At 39.9% G+C, this 15,068-nt stretch overlaps 1 long non-coding RNA gene across 1 annotated transcript in view; it reads left to right on the top strand.

Moving 5' to 3' along the window:
* Positions 1-5,102: 5,102 nt before the first annotated feature.
* Positions 5,103-15,068, top strand: part of LOC309385786 — a 41,004-nt gene continuing 31,038 nt past the window's right edge. The window contains exon 1 of the long non-coding RNA XR_014174285.1: positions 5,103-5,429. This is a non-coding gene — a long non-coding RNA (uncharacterized lncRNA). The remainder of the gene's footprint in view (positions 5,430-15,068) is intronic.

The following is a 15,068-nucleotide window of genomic DNA, read 5'->3' on the forward strand; positions in this document are numbered from 1 at the left end:
TGCTTTCAAACTGTTAGGTGGATAGAAGCTGAGATGAGTAGCAGGAGCTCATATTGCCACACAGTGCTAGGACTCGAACCACTGGATCAGACATCATCCTCAGTGACATTAAGCCATTGAACCACACCTCCCACCAAGTCTGTTGATGTGATGCCAAACTATATAAATAGTGAAAACTGCTGATGACACTGAGCAAATAGGAATCAGTTCTGACAAATTTGAAAAGTGAGCATTAGTACTACAAAGGAAATATAACACAAGGCTATAAATTATGCATGTTAGAGGGAAAAAATAACTTCAGATAGTTTACAGTCAAACATAAAAGTAAGGCATTTTTTAAAAAAAATATCATTTACTACGCAAGCCATTTTGATCTGGTTGACACATATTGTTAAATCAATCCTCCATAAATCATTAAATACAGTATCGCGTCACCAAAAGACTGATCAAGATATCAATGTGAACTTTCCTCTCAATACAGAAATTCAGTTGAAACTCTCTACAACAGATGGCTTTGCTTGAATACAGCTATTAAAAGTTTGCTAATCAATTGTTTCACCAGTAAACAGACCCGACTATTGGGAACTTCTTCCTGATTATTATTCCTGAGATCAGAGTTACTCAGTACACACAGACATATACACACAAATACATGAAGCAGCTAAAAGGAAAGGAAACTAATACATTCTACAGTTGCAAGGAGAGACAGCTGGTACATGGAGACACAAGTCTGGGCAACCCAGGAGAATATATCCAAACAATAGTCAGACTAGCACAGTAAGCAAACAGAAGTCACTATGTCTGATTGTTGGGTGCACATGCGTGCTAGAACCCAAAAGTTCAGCTTTTCAGCAGATGTTTCCACACAATCTTTTTGGCACAGGGCCAAAAAGGTTCACCATCACTGGTTTAGTATATTTCCTCTGTTTTTACAAAATGGGATGACAATGGTGCAGTCAGTAGGAAAGCATACTACACTGTTCATACTGTATAGCTGTCTAAGGAAGCCTACTCATCCAGTCAGTAGGAAAACATACTACACTGTTCATACTGTATAGGTGTCTAAGGAAGCCTACTCATCCAGTCAGTAGGAAAACATACTACACTGTTCATACTGTATAGGTGTCTAAGGATGCCTACTTATCCAGTCAGTAGGAAAACATACTACACTGTTCATACTGTATAGGTGTCTAAGGAAGCCTACTTATCCAGTCAGTAGGAAAACATACTACACTGTTCATACTGTATAGGTGTCTAAGGATGCCTACTCATCCAGTCAGTAGGAAAACATACTACACTGTTCATACTGTATAGGTGTCTAAGGATGCCTACTCATCCAGTCAGTAGGAAAACATACTACACTGTTCATACTGTATAGGTGTCTAAGGAAGCCTACTCATCCAGTCAGTAGGAAAACATACTACACTGTTCATACTGTATAGGTGTCTAAGGATGCCTACTCATCCAGTCAGTAGGAAAACATACTACACTGTTCATACTGTATAGGTGTCTAAGGAAGCCTACTCATCCAGTCAGTAGGAAAACATACTACACTATTGATACTGTATAGGTGTCTAAGGAAGCCTACTCATCCAGTCAGTAGGAAAACATACTACACTATTGATACTGTATAGGTGTCTAAGGATGCCTACTCATCCGGTCAGTAGGAAAACATACTACACTGTTCATACTGTATAGGTGTCTAAGGAAGCCTACTCATCCAGTCAGTAGGAAAACATACTACACTGTTCATACTGTATAGGTGTCTAAGGATGCCTACTCATCCAGTCAGTAGGAAAACATACTACACTGTTCATACTGTATAGGTGTCTAAGGAAGCCTACTCATCCAGTGAGTAGGAAAACATACTACACTGTTCATACTGTATAGGTGTGTAAGGATGCCTACTCATCCAGTGAGTAGGAAAACATACTACACTGTTCATACTGTATAGGTGTGTAAGGATGCCTACTCATCCAGTCAGTAGGAAAACATACTACACTGTTCATACTGTATAGGTGTCTAAGGGAGCCTACTCATCCAGTCAATACAAAAACATACTACACTGTTCATACTGTATAGGTGTCTAAGGATGCCTACTCATCCAGTCAGTAGGAAAACATACTACACTGTTCATACTGTATAGGTGTCTAAGGATGCCTACTCATCCAGTCAGTAGGAAAACATACTACACTGTTCATACTGTATAGGTGTCTAAGGATGCCTACTCATCCAGTCAGTAGGAAAACATACTACACTGTTCATACTGTATAGGTGTCTAAGGAAGCCTACTCATCCAGTCAGTAGGAAAACACACTACACTGTTCATACTGTATAGGTGTCTAAGGATGCCTACTCATCCAGTCAGTAGGAAAACATACTACACTGTTCATACTGTATAGGTGTCTAAGGAAGCCTACTCATCCAGTCAGTAGGAAAACATACTACACTGTTCATACTGTATAGGTGTGTAAGGATGCCTACTCATCCAGTCAGTAGGAAAACATACTACACTGTTCATACTGTATAGGTGTGTAAGGATGCCTACTCATCCAGTCAGTAGGAAAACATACTACACTGTTCATACTGTATAGGTGTCTAAGGGAGCCTACTCATCCAGTCAATACGAAAACATACTACACTGTTCATACTGTATAGGTGTCTAAGGATGCCTACTCATCCAGTCAATAGGAAAACATACTACACTGTTCATACTGTATAGGTGTCTAAGGATGCCTACTCATCCAGTCAGTAGGAAAACATACCACACTGTTCATATTGTATAGGTGTCTAAGGATGCCTACTCATCCTTTTTCTCCTTGACTAATTTCACGGGCTCTAAAATATCCTCCTGGGATTTTTCTAGGTTTCAGTTGGGAAGTAAGGTCTCTGCCCTTTGATATGGACATACAGTAGAAGGCTAGTCAGGAAGAACATTTTGAAAGTAAGTCACAGCTGGATTGCCTGATGTTTCCATTGTGGAAATACCTCTAGAAATAATCCCAATATAACTATTTGGATATTGCAGAAGAGCAGGAGAGCAGGCCACTTGGAAAAATTGCAGGCACCTGTGCTGCTTTCAGCCCCTCCCCAGAGGTATCTATAAAAGCTGCAACCTTGAAACAATTGGGGAGGAGATGTGAGTTTCGGAAATTCTGTAACAAAGCAGCCAAATAAAGGGTGTTCTCTCCTCCCCCTCTTCACAGTGGCTGAATGGGCCAAAAGAAAAAGAAGAGACATAGCAAAGTGTGGCACAAAATGGGAGGATGCAAGCACTTTACAAGTTGTCCATTAATAAATAAGAAAAAAGTAGAAGAAATCACAGAGAAGAATTAAGGATAGACCAGTACCCGTGAGAGGAAGAAAATCCTCTATGCTGCTAAAAGTAATAATAGAAAAGTAATTGTATAGTAGCAATAGTAGAAGAAAGAGTGTAATGTAATAAAACACACACTTGTGTTAGTACCGTATTTTTCGAAGTATAAGACGCAGCAAGGTTTTGAAGAGGAAAATTTTTTAAAAAAGTTTTTGCACTCTGCAAACCTCCCAGAAACTGCCCGTTTTTCACAAAAAAATGTTTTTTCCCCAAAAGGACATGAATAGCTCTTAGGAGACTTGTAGAGTGCTCCTGGGGAGGGGGGGGGGCAAAACAAGCAAAAAAGGGGCAGAGATAGCCTTTAGGAAGCTTATAGAGTGTTGCTGGGGGCAAAAAATGGGCCCTTTTTCAGTCATTTCTGCCCTCCCCAGCCCCCAGGAGCTCTCTGAAAGCCTCCTAAAAGCTATGCACGGCCATTTTGGTAAGGGGGCTGAGTTTCAAGAGGCAAAAAATGCTGTATTCAGTGTATAAGATGCACCCAGATTTTCAGCCTCTTTTTTGAGGGAAAAAGGTGCATCTTGTACTCCGAAAAAGTATATTTCATTTCTGTGCCTTGATTTTTTTTTTCAAATTAAAATTTTCCTCACTCTTGTAGGGAGGTTAAAATAATTTAGCATCCAGGATTCAATGATTTTGTGCATTTTTTGAACCTGGGTCAATTAAATTAGGTACAGAACCTATGACAGATAACAGCAGATAAGAAAGCCCTAGTAAGACCACACCTAGAGTACTGCATCCAGTTTTGGTCACCGCTCTATAAAAAAGATGTTGAGACTCTAGAAAAAGTGCAGAGAAGAGCAACCAGGATGGTTAGGGGACTGGAGGCTAAAACATATGAACAACAGTTACAGGAACTGGGCATGGTTAGTTTAGTGAAGAGAAGGACCAGGGGAGACATGACAGCAGGGTTCCAATATTTGAGGGGCTGCCACAGAGAGGAGGGGATCAAGCTGTTTTCCAAAGCACCTGAAGACCAGACAAGGAATAATGGATGGAAACTGACCAAGGAGGGATTCAACCTCCTCAAGTAGGGTCTCCTGCTTGAGCGGGAGGTTGGACTAGATGACCTATAAGGTCCCTTCCAACTCTGTTAACCTGTTAAATTAAGGGAGCTGTTAACTAAATGCTAGAACCAAGATGGGTTCTTGAGTGTAGCAGCTGCTAAGATCATTAAGTGCTTGAGAGAAGTTAGCTTAGTGGAAAAGGAAAATAAAAGAGCCTAGCTGGGAAAGAGTGGGAAAACATTACCCTGGAAGAACAGTACACAAAAGATACTGTCACTGTTTGCAGTCCTGAGTCCTTGAGAGAAGCAGCTTAAAGATTATGTGTGCCACTCTTCAAGCTTGTTGCCCCAAAACACCGAGAACTAGAAAGAAAGATTACTTCCCCACTTGGAGTTGCCAGAGACCTTTCAGTAGTAGAAATCCCCACATCATGCACAAGGAAATAAATGGTATTTGCATGCATGCCAATACACAGCCTTGTATCTGGCTGTGTATAATAGAAACCCAGCGATTCCTGCAAGGGAAAGCTGAGAAGGTGGCAAGTCATCATTTCCTTGAAAGAAGCCGAGAACCAAAGTGTGAGCAAAAGGAGGAATTAAAGTGACCTCAAGGGCTAAAAGTAACAGAAAATGAGTTTGTGTAGTTTCAGATACAGCACAGCTGAGTCAGAAGTAAATCAGTTCAGCTCTCAAGTAGAGCTGATGTCAGAGGATCACGGGGTCCTGAGCAGCTCTCTTTGTGAAGTTGCAGAAATTTTGTGTGAGAATGCCTAGGGGACTATTCTAAAGAAAAGAGGAATATTGCAAAACATGTTGGCAACTTAATGACATTATGAGTGTTACATTTTTTTGAGAGAGAGAGAAACAGTCCTTATGCGGTATGGAATAAAACAGAGGAAATTATAGAACTATAAACCTGTGTATGAGCTATGGTGGGGCAGTGGTTGGAATACAGTACTGCAGGCTACTTCTGCTGCCTGCCGGCTGCCTGCAGTTTAACAGTTCGATTCTCACCAGCTTAAGGTTGACTCAGCCGTCCATCCTTCCAAGGTCAGTAAAATAAGGACCCAAATTGTTGGAGGCAATATGTTGACAGTGTACACCGCTTTGAGAGGGCTGTAAAGCACTGTGAAGTGGTATATAAAACTAAGTGCTATTGTTATTGCTATTGCTAGGTGGAAGGGCTCAAGACAAGATGGCAGGTGCAGCATGCAACCAAAGCCCAACTCCTTTGTATATATTTGTGATATCCATGCACTGCAAAACAGGTGGGGATTCGATTGCGCTGCCATGACTGTTGTGTCCAATTTATTTTGATCTACCACTGCAGCAGCGGCGGGAGGCTCTGCCCACCCACCTGGACATTTCTGCACATGCACAGAAGCGTCGCACACGCACACAAGCACAAGCGAACCGGTAGCGCTGGAATTTGCAACCCCCCATGCCCTGCAGATACCAGGGATGCATGCTTTAGATGTAGAATGGCTCAGAGACAATCCCCGGTGTTACCTTGTAGTGATGAGGAAGACCAATCAATGAATGTTGACAACACTAGCCTAGACAGTACAATAGCTTGCCTCCATATAGGATGCTTTTTAATTTTGTCTCCTGTGTTCTTAATATAGAAGAGGAAATTTTCACTTGAAAGTTCTGCTGATTGTACTTCCTATGGAAATCCTTTTTCCAGTTCCTATTATTGCTTACTGATCTGACACTGGAAAAATTCATAATGAGTTAGATCTAATTTCAACACAGGATACTTTTGATTCTGTTTCATTGGGCTTCTTTTTATTGCTGTGGGATTTTGATGCATAAATAGGGGACTCAGAGAAATAATGCTCAATAATATAATGGCAGATGGCTTAAAACAGCAGTGTGAACCTTCACAGCAGTAATGTTAACTTTATTCTGGTAAATTATACTTCTTCTTCACAGTAAATAACCTCCAGAAAGGAATAATTTGTTGGTATGTGTCATATAAAGTGTCTTTAAGTTTAATTATGACTGAGTGGATAGATCTAGTAGCTATTACTGTGAATAAGCCTGACGATATAGCCTTCTTGAATATGTCAAGTTAGCTGTGACGTGGTCTCATTCTGTCCTGAAGAGATGTGTTTAGCTTCAGGTAGATATTGGTATCTCATTTGTATACCATTAGCCCTGCTATCCAGAAAGAACACTTTCTGAGCTATTTGACCTTGATGTTCAGATTATTCTGGTTATTTGTACCAGAGAATTTCATCTACCGTTCCTCTTAGGATGAGGTCTGTCAAGACTAAAGATTTCATGGGCTCCATGGCTCTATCCCAATTAATCAGACTCAACTTCCATAATGTGTCTGTGGTTAACCGCTCCTAATAGGACCTTCATAGTTCAAGAAGGATTCAGAACAACGTCCTTCATTTCCAAATCCACTGCTGCTGCTTTGAAACAGATTTGTCCATCTGTTGGACACTTGGACACATCTGTTTCAAAGCAGCAGCAGTGGATTTGGAAATGAAGGACGTTGTTCTGAATCCTTTTTGAACTATGAATGTCCTATTAGGAGCGGTTAACCCCAGACACATTATGGAGCCAGAAGTCTTCAGTAGGCTCTGATTTTCCCAGTACTCTGGCAAACTTTTCCATTGACCCTTTGGTCAAATGTTGACTGGGTCATTTACTCCCACCACATTTTTGGATCATGTGCTCCTACCACATTTTTCCTGGTTTACCAAACAACTTTGGGAGATGAAGCATCTGAAGAAATGACTGCAAACTGAAGGAAGAAGACTAAAAAGTGAAATTGACTGAACACTACATCATGATGATAAAATCAACAAAGTGATTACAGTCCTCCACCCTCACTGTGTCAGTGGGGTGTATCCCATGTGTCATTATCCAGCTGCCCTGTTTAAGATGATTGAATCTTGCTAGCAGGAGGAGCTACCATCTGGTTTCTGTGACGCATTTGTATATTTTATTAATGAACTTGTTCAAATTCACCACATACCTGAGCATCTGCTGCTGGTATCTTAAGTAGTGAGTGCAACATTCTGTTTCTGGGACTAATTCCAGCTCATTGATTCTGATGAAATGGCGAGGAAGCTCTCCGGCATGATCTGGTGCGGCCGTAGTTTTGATTCATGCCCTTCTTGGCTCCTCCAAGTAGCAGGGTATGTATAAGAACCTGGGTCAAGGAGTTTGTAAATATCACTTACTGGAAAGGGGTTGTCCTCACTGCCTTTAAAGTATGCTGCTGTGCACCATTCAGAGTCATATACAAATGAATTGTATAATACTATTGATTTCAAGTGCACCTCAATCGGTACTAATCTAACTGGCATACAACAAAATTATTGTTCTGTCTCCAATCTTTCCTTTTTAGTGAAGGTTGCTGAGAAGGTATTATAGAGCTACAACTACAGAAGCCTCAGAGGAAGCAGACTGAACTTTTTGTGTCAGGAGAGGCATGAGACTGAAATGGTGTTGGTCATTTTGATGGATGATCTTTGTAAGGAACTGGATCAAATGAGTGCACCTCTCCTGGTTTTACTTGATGTCTTGGTGGAATTTGATACCATTAAACCTAATATATATTATCCCCCTCGACTGCCTGCAAGGGTGGAGGAATCAAAGGCGGGATTTTATTCTATCCTAAGCAGGAGGCTTTACTCTTACCTAAGCTAATTATTTCATTCAATAGTAAAATGGGTGGAAAAGTTAGTTCTCTGAGAGTTCTTTAGGAGTCCTAGAGATATTGCTCCTTTAATCTCTGATATTTACATCAATATGAAGCTTCTGGGTCACATCGTGAGATATATAGACTCTTTAGATTAAGCTAGAATTGACATGGAACTCTTGACCCAGTATTTGGAGGTTGTAAGTGTCTGGATGGGATGAAACAAACTGAACCTGAGTTCTAAAAATGCAGAGCTGCTAATTATATAGAAACCATCTGATTCTCCAAATATACCAAGATTATCAGCACTGGCATTAGAATTCATTTTCAATAACATTTTAGCTGGAATATACAAAGATCATCAGCAATATTGTTAGCCAGAAACAGTGCTCTCCAAAAAATTCAGTACTCTAAGGAGAGTTTTTCATGACACTACCAGGTTTTTCATTTGAAGATCTTATCCCAAGGTCTGCCAGCATCCCCCATATGGGTGGGGAGTATCAGAGATGTAGCATGCCGTTCAAAAATATAGTGTAGCCCTTTGTATGAAAAAATAATGCAACGTGTCTCCATTTATACTCACATTTCTCTGTGCTCAGCAAGGATTATGTTAATCAAATGTTAATGCCACAGAACTACAATCAAGTGAAATTCTATTCATATCTTCACAGAAGTTAGCCTCATTTTGAGTTCAAACAACTAACTTCCTGAGAGGTTTTGATCAAGGAGCACACGGCAAACACTTTACGTGACAAAGACCGAAGATTCTTTGTTTGTCTCTGTTCCTCCTAACTGCATTTTTGAAATTAAAAAAATATATTAATAGCCCAATTAAAAAGGCATTCCTCTTGTTTCAAGGGTTCTCCTTAAATATTAATAATATTAATATTAATATATAATTAATAATTAATTAATAATAATTAATATTATTTAGGCCATTACATATGTGTCCTTCTCCTCCATACAGAATTCCTGCTGCAAAGTAACCATCCGAAAATATCTGTGATCCAAATCATCTTCAATTACAAAAATAAGAGAACACAACAATGTCTAATAATGAACCTATTATCACACATGACAACACACGAATGTATTATTAACAACTTACTGATATTAAAAGTCACCCAGGTAACAATGCTTGTCGAGAGCCAGCTAAGGAAGGGGGAAAAAAGAACTGCAATGTTGCTGGTTCGCATTTTCTGTAGAAATTACTTCGTACGGAATGGGCTTTACAGTATGAAATGGATATATCAATTAAGATAGCAGTACACCAAAGCAATCGGAGCCATTCTGCTAGCTAGACCATATCTCCTTTTCATTTCTTTATTCTAGTAGTAGTCATTTTCTTTTCCGATGTCGGTTCACATACGTTTACAGTAACTCACTTCCTCATTTTCCTTTGTTTACTGTAGGTGGATTCGGTGATTTCCATTTATTTGTCATGCAGTTTGTCATACAGGAGTAATGCACATAGTTTTATTTAAAAGGTTAGAGCAGTCTGGTAATTCAGAGACTGGCTTTATGCCCCATCTGGGATGGTTCGTTTTTCGGTGCTCTTAGGGCAGGGGTGTCCAAACTTGGGAACTTTAAGACTTGTGGACTTCAACTCCCAGAATTCTGGGAGTTGAAGTCCACAAGTCTTAAAGTTCCCAAGTTTGGACACCCCTGTCTTAGGGCATATATATATTTGGCATCCTTCAGCTGCTCTGGTCCTGTGCTTGTGCCAGCTTGATCCTAAGCTAGTTTGAGAAATATCTGGACTGAGATTTAGGCAGCATTGTGTAAGTCCAGCTAGCAAGCAACACCACCGTCCCACTGGGTGATTTCCCGCCTCTTGTGCCCGTCCACTCTTCTGTTCCAGAAGAATACCGATTGCCAGCTGCTTTCTTTCTTTTGAACACATCTTATTGAATATATATGCTTTTGTATGAGAATATTTACACATTATACAGAGAGGGACTGTGTTAAATTAAATTGTTATGTACAAAGTTGAAAGATCAAAATTCCTTTCTTACTTTCTCGGTGCCTCTAATATCTTCTGCTGCTATCTTGATTAGGAATGTTGTAATAGCAGAGTATCTGTAACACTTGCTCAACGATATACAATACTGCTAACTTGAAAGCTAGAACAACTGTTTAGCGAAACAAAATGAAATTACTATTTTCTTGTGCTAGTGTTGGAAGAAATGTCCTTCTGGGTTCAGTTCCAAGTGGGGGGAAAAAGACACTGGTAACATGGAGCTGCTTGGAAAGATGGTTTAATGGTGGGCTGGACCACATGGCTTGAGGTCCTAGGGAAAAAGGTGATCGCGTGCCAGATGTTGGGTGAAGAAGAAGAGAGAATAAGGGGCTTGCTGGGTTTTTTATACTCTCTGTTCGGCCCCACCTCTCTGTTTCTGTTCCTGTGTAAGAAATGTATTCTGATTGGTTGTCAGACTCCCATAGGGCCATGCAAGGGCAACTCTCTAGGCTGTTTTGAGTCCAGGTTTGATTGAGCATTGCTTCTTTCCAGGTGCCTGTGGTGAGATGGGTAAAGAGCTAATACTATCATGCCTTAATCCCATCACCCTGGAGCTGAAGGGGGAGATCTTTGATATGTAGAATAGACTGAGTCAGGCTCATTTTAATGGCCCATTAAAAGGTGGGGGCTATTAAGAGTGACTCTGCTTCCTGCCTAAAAACATGTTTCTCCATTTCTGATCCAGGTAAATATAAAATATTATATTTCTTAATATTTCCCAGGATATTTCATTTTTCTAGGAGAGGGGTGGGTTTTAACTTCCTACACTAGTTTTATTTGTTTATTTTCAAAATAACACCACTGGTATAACATAGCTAGGTCACAGAAAGAAACGAATGTGTTGCACCTAGCATTTTTAAGCACTATTGGTTTTATTATGATTAAAATAATAAATAAAATAAAATGCCAACCAAATATGAAAGGCTCCTAGGTCTCATTTAACAATAATACTTAGAAGGTAGAGAAGTGCTCTACCTTTTACTAAATAGGTTTCAGGACTACCAAAATTGAGGAAAAACCAGAAAAGTTTCCCTGTAGAAAGCCAGTCAACCATAGTTTTCTTTGTCAACTGTTTTCCCAATCCTTAATCCTTCTCTCCCTTCCTGCCTTTTTCTTTCATTTTTTAACTTTTTCTTTCATTTTTTAACCTTTTTTAACTTTTAACTTTTTTTAACTTTCAAAGGAACTTGTTTCTACTACTGAGTAGTGATGTACTTACCTAGTACTTACCAGCATTTTGTTGCTCCAGAGGAATCCAGTAAAGGGAAAAAAACAAAGCATCCCCTGTTCATTTTTGTATGAAGTACATATGCTTCGTTCTTGAAGTCCTTTGAGTGCTCTGCTATGAATGAGTCCTTGGTGGTCTGGTTCTAACGCCATCACTGTTATATTATCATTTTTAAAAATCTGGAATAATTAAAACCTAGTTTCACGTAGCATTCATTCTTCTCAAACACGTCAATGCTGGTATGGCTGGACATCTACAATAATCTTAGGAAGTCTGAACTGTACTGTTGTTGTAATAGATAATGTATATTCAGCTTATGGGTTGCTATTTGGAAGGTGGGGGAATCTTTGAGAATCAATTAGCAATCTTGAATCGGAGAGAAGAACCTGATCTGGTTGCTCTCTCCATCATTACAACAGAAGTCTAATAATCTCTGTTAAGGTAAAGGAAAAGGTTCCCCTGGCACATATTGTGCTAGTCGTTCCTGACTCTAGGGGACGGTGCTCATCTCCATTTCAAAGCCAAAGAGCCAGCACTGTCTGAAGACGTCTCCATGGTCATGTGGCTGGCATGACTAAATGCTGAAGGCGCTCAGAACGCTGTTACCTTCCCACCAAAGGTGGTTCCTATTTTTCTACTTGCATTTTTACGTGCTTCCGCTCCTTCCGTCAGAAACTCAAAACCCACCTGTTTCAGCTAGCCGGCCTGGCCTAATTCCAGCTTCCCCACCTCAGTTTTATTTTTAAATTTTTATGATTGGTTTTATGGTCTAAGTTTTTAATTTTTATAAATTCGTACAGGGGCTATTTAATCTAATTTTAGCTATGTATACTATTGTTTGTATGGTTTTTTAAATTTATACCTGTACACCGCCCCGAGTCCCTTCGGGGAGAGGGGGCGGTCTAGAAATCTAATTAAATAAATAAATAAATAAATAAATGTTAGATTGGCAGAAACCTAGAAGAAATTGGCAAGTATCTAACAGAATCTCTGTTAGATACTTGCTAACCCTCAGCAGCTGCCCTATCTAAATGGTTTCTTGATGTTCTTCAAAAACATCAACCACATTGTGTTGTGCCTGAAGCATCCCCAAACTCCTTAAATATAATCTCCGATATAAATGTATCACCTTTAAGATTAAAAGATTGATTCGATGTTTGTGTTTAATTTAATGCGCTTGCATAAATTACAGCCCAGCTTATGAAGTATTACGTGTTGTTACTGGAAGGATATAGAAAGAAACCCCAAGCCCTCCCAGCCCATAGCTGACCATATGTGACTACCCTCTCCCATGACACACAAATCTACCACTGTATGCAGCAGACCATGGTTAAAAAAACATAATTTGCTCTGGTATGAAAACTCAGCCTCTTAGAATAAACCCTCCCTCCAATAAATTAATTCTGACTCCAGAGCTTCATTTCCAACTCATCCAAGCATCTGAGCCTCCAATCCAGACGTTCTGGGATGAAACCCTGCATTTGGAGACTATGATGGTTTGTTTGCTTGTTTGTTTGTTTTTCATCTAGGAGCCCAGCCAGCCTTGCTATTATTCCCGTGTCTCTCTCCTGTCTGCAGTAAGGGGCTGCCTCCATTTTATTTCTCGGTTTGAGCTAGCATGGATAATAACGAGGCCTCTTGAAGTTTTGCAGCAGCTTTTCTTCCTCAGAGTTTGGTCAGTGCCAATTCCCCAAAGGCATCCATGGCAGCAGGTTAAATGTCTCCATGGAGATTTCAGTGGCAGCTTTCCTCTCTCCCGCCTCCTTCCACTGTGTCCTTCTCTAGATTGCTGGTTGTAAGCAGCAGCAGCAAGATTTCCAGACCAGCAGTATCCTACTCCAACCAGGTTCTCGACCCCCCACCCCACTCTTGCTTTGCAAACCCACAACTGTCCCTAGCAAAGCAACGAAGCCATCTTGTTCCAATGCCTGGTCACGGTGACAGTTGATGGATTGTGGCTGATTTTTTTTCCCTCCCTCTGTCCTGTCTGGCTTTTTCACTGCAGCTGCAGGGACCAGCTTGCCAACTGAGGAGTGTTTCACAAAAGGGCTGGCATTATGGGCAGAGGCCTTGGGATCTGGCAGATTTGCATATGTTGAGGGGTAAAACATACAGGGTGCATATCTCACCTCCTCTCTCAGTTGCCCAACCTCTGCCAAGGATTAGACAACATGTAACAGGAACACAGCAAGGCCTTGGTTTGGGGGGGGAGGGAGGGTTCTGCAGGTGTTTTCCTCTTTCTGGTTCTTTTTCCTAGAAGGATGGGAGGTGGGGATTGATAGGAGAGGAGAGAAGACAGAAATAAATTTTTCACTTTAGTCTTCACTGCACTTTGTTCTCAAATACATTTTCTTAGTTTAATTAACTCATCCAAGTACAAGTTGCTGCTTTGTGTCATTTATTAAATAATTTATTCCACATCTTCCCCTCCCCTCCCCCCTCCCCTCTTTGCAATTGCAACCAATGTTCCGGAGCTGGGCTTTGTAATTCTCCTTTAAAAGGTCAGAGATTCAGTGTTTGACCCTATGTTAAAAGGATGTAGGAACTTGGGGTCGTTCAGATTCTGTTTAGGATTAAAACCATTTAAGTGTGGATCAATGAACTATGGATGTTCATGAACTATAAGACCCCAAATCCAAACCCCGAGGGTGAGGATGCTGGAGACTTTCATCACAACAGAGACAATGCTAAACTTAATTCGTCAATCTAAAGGAAGCATTGTTCACAATAGAAAAACAGCATTTAGCATCAAAATAATATATTGTGCTTATGAAATTAAATAAAAATACGTTTGGGAGATGATCCATCCTATGATAGATACAGTAAATCAAATTATTAATAATATAATCCCAATCTTTTTTCTAGAACCCTAGCCAAATAATGATAGGGTAATATGATTTGTGTGGATTGTGTCTTCAAATCTTTATTAAAGGATAAAGTTATTTTTAATCTTAGGAGTTAATTATGATGTGAAATATGCATATATATCAATGTATCAAACAAATATAAATATATCTTTGAGTTTTGTTCCATGTTTCTAAATTCACACAATAAGAAAGCTGGCTTCATAAAAATCAAAGGGCAAGTTTAGTATATTCCTGTTCATTTGATATAAATTAGGAAGTTTACTAACAAATTGAGACTGTGTCAGTATGATTTATTGATATCATCAGTCCTGCTTTTTATGACAGTTGTACAGTGGAAAGAGATTCAAGATCATTTAGTTATTTCCGTATCGTAATAGAATTCCATATCGTAATAGATTTCCACACTGCAGCCAAAATTGCTTGCTCCAGTAACGCTCCAGGCTGTTCCTTAAATTCATTCAGACATTCCAGACCAGATTGTGATTGGCCAGCAGTTGGATCAAGAGGATTCTCATTCTATCTACACTGTGGCCATCACAGGACATGATCAATTAGTCTTCTGCTTCTCGTCCTTACTGGGTGGCTCCTATGAAGCAGGATTCTACCAGCTCTTGCTTTTTCCTTTTAGGATCCTGTGAAGACCCACAGAAATTTTGTAGCAAGGAAGAATTGAAAAGTTCATTTTCAGAGAAACAAAGTAGGAATGTCTCTGTTGCAACCTAAAAATTTGAAAAGAGGGGTTGGTGGGTGAGAAGGAAAGGACATTTGTAAATCAAATTCAAATGCTCCAGTTGTTTCTGTAGTCTGAACCATTTCAAGCTGGCGTTATTTTGATGAGTTTAACTAGAACTCCCATTACTGCCAATATAGGCTGTGGTGGTGAAAATTGCATTCTAATACATCCAGATGCATG

This window comes from Natrix helvetica (assembly GCF_964273705.1).
Source record: "Natrix helvetica genome assembly, chromosome: 1".
Lineage (NCBI taxonomy): Eukaryota > Metazoa > Chordata > Lepidosauria > Squamata > Natricidae > Natrix > Natrix helvetica.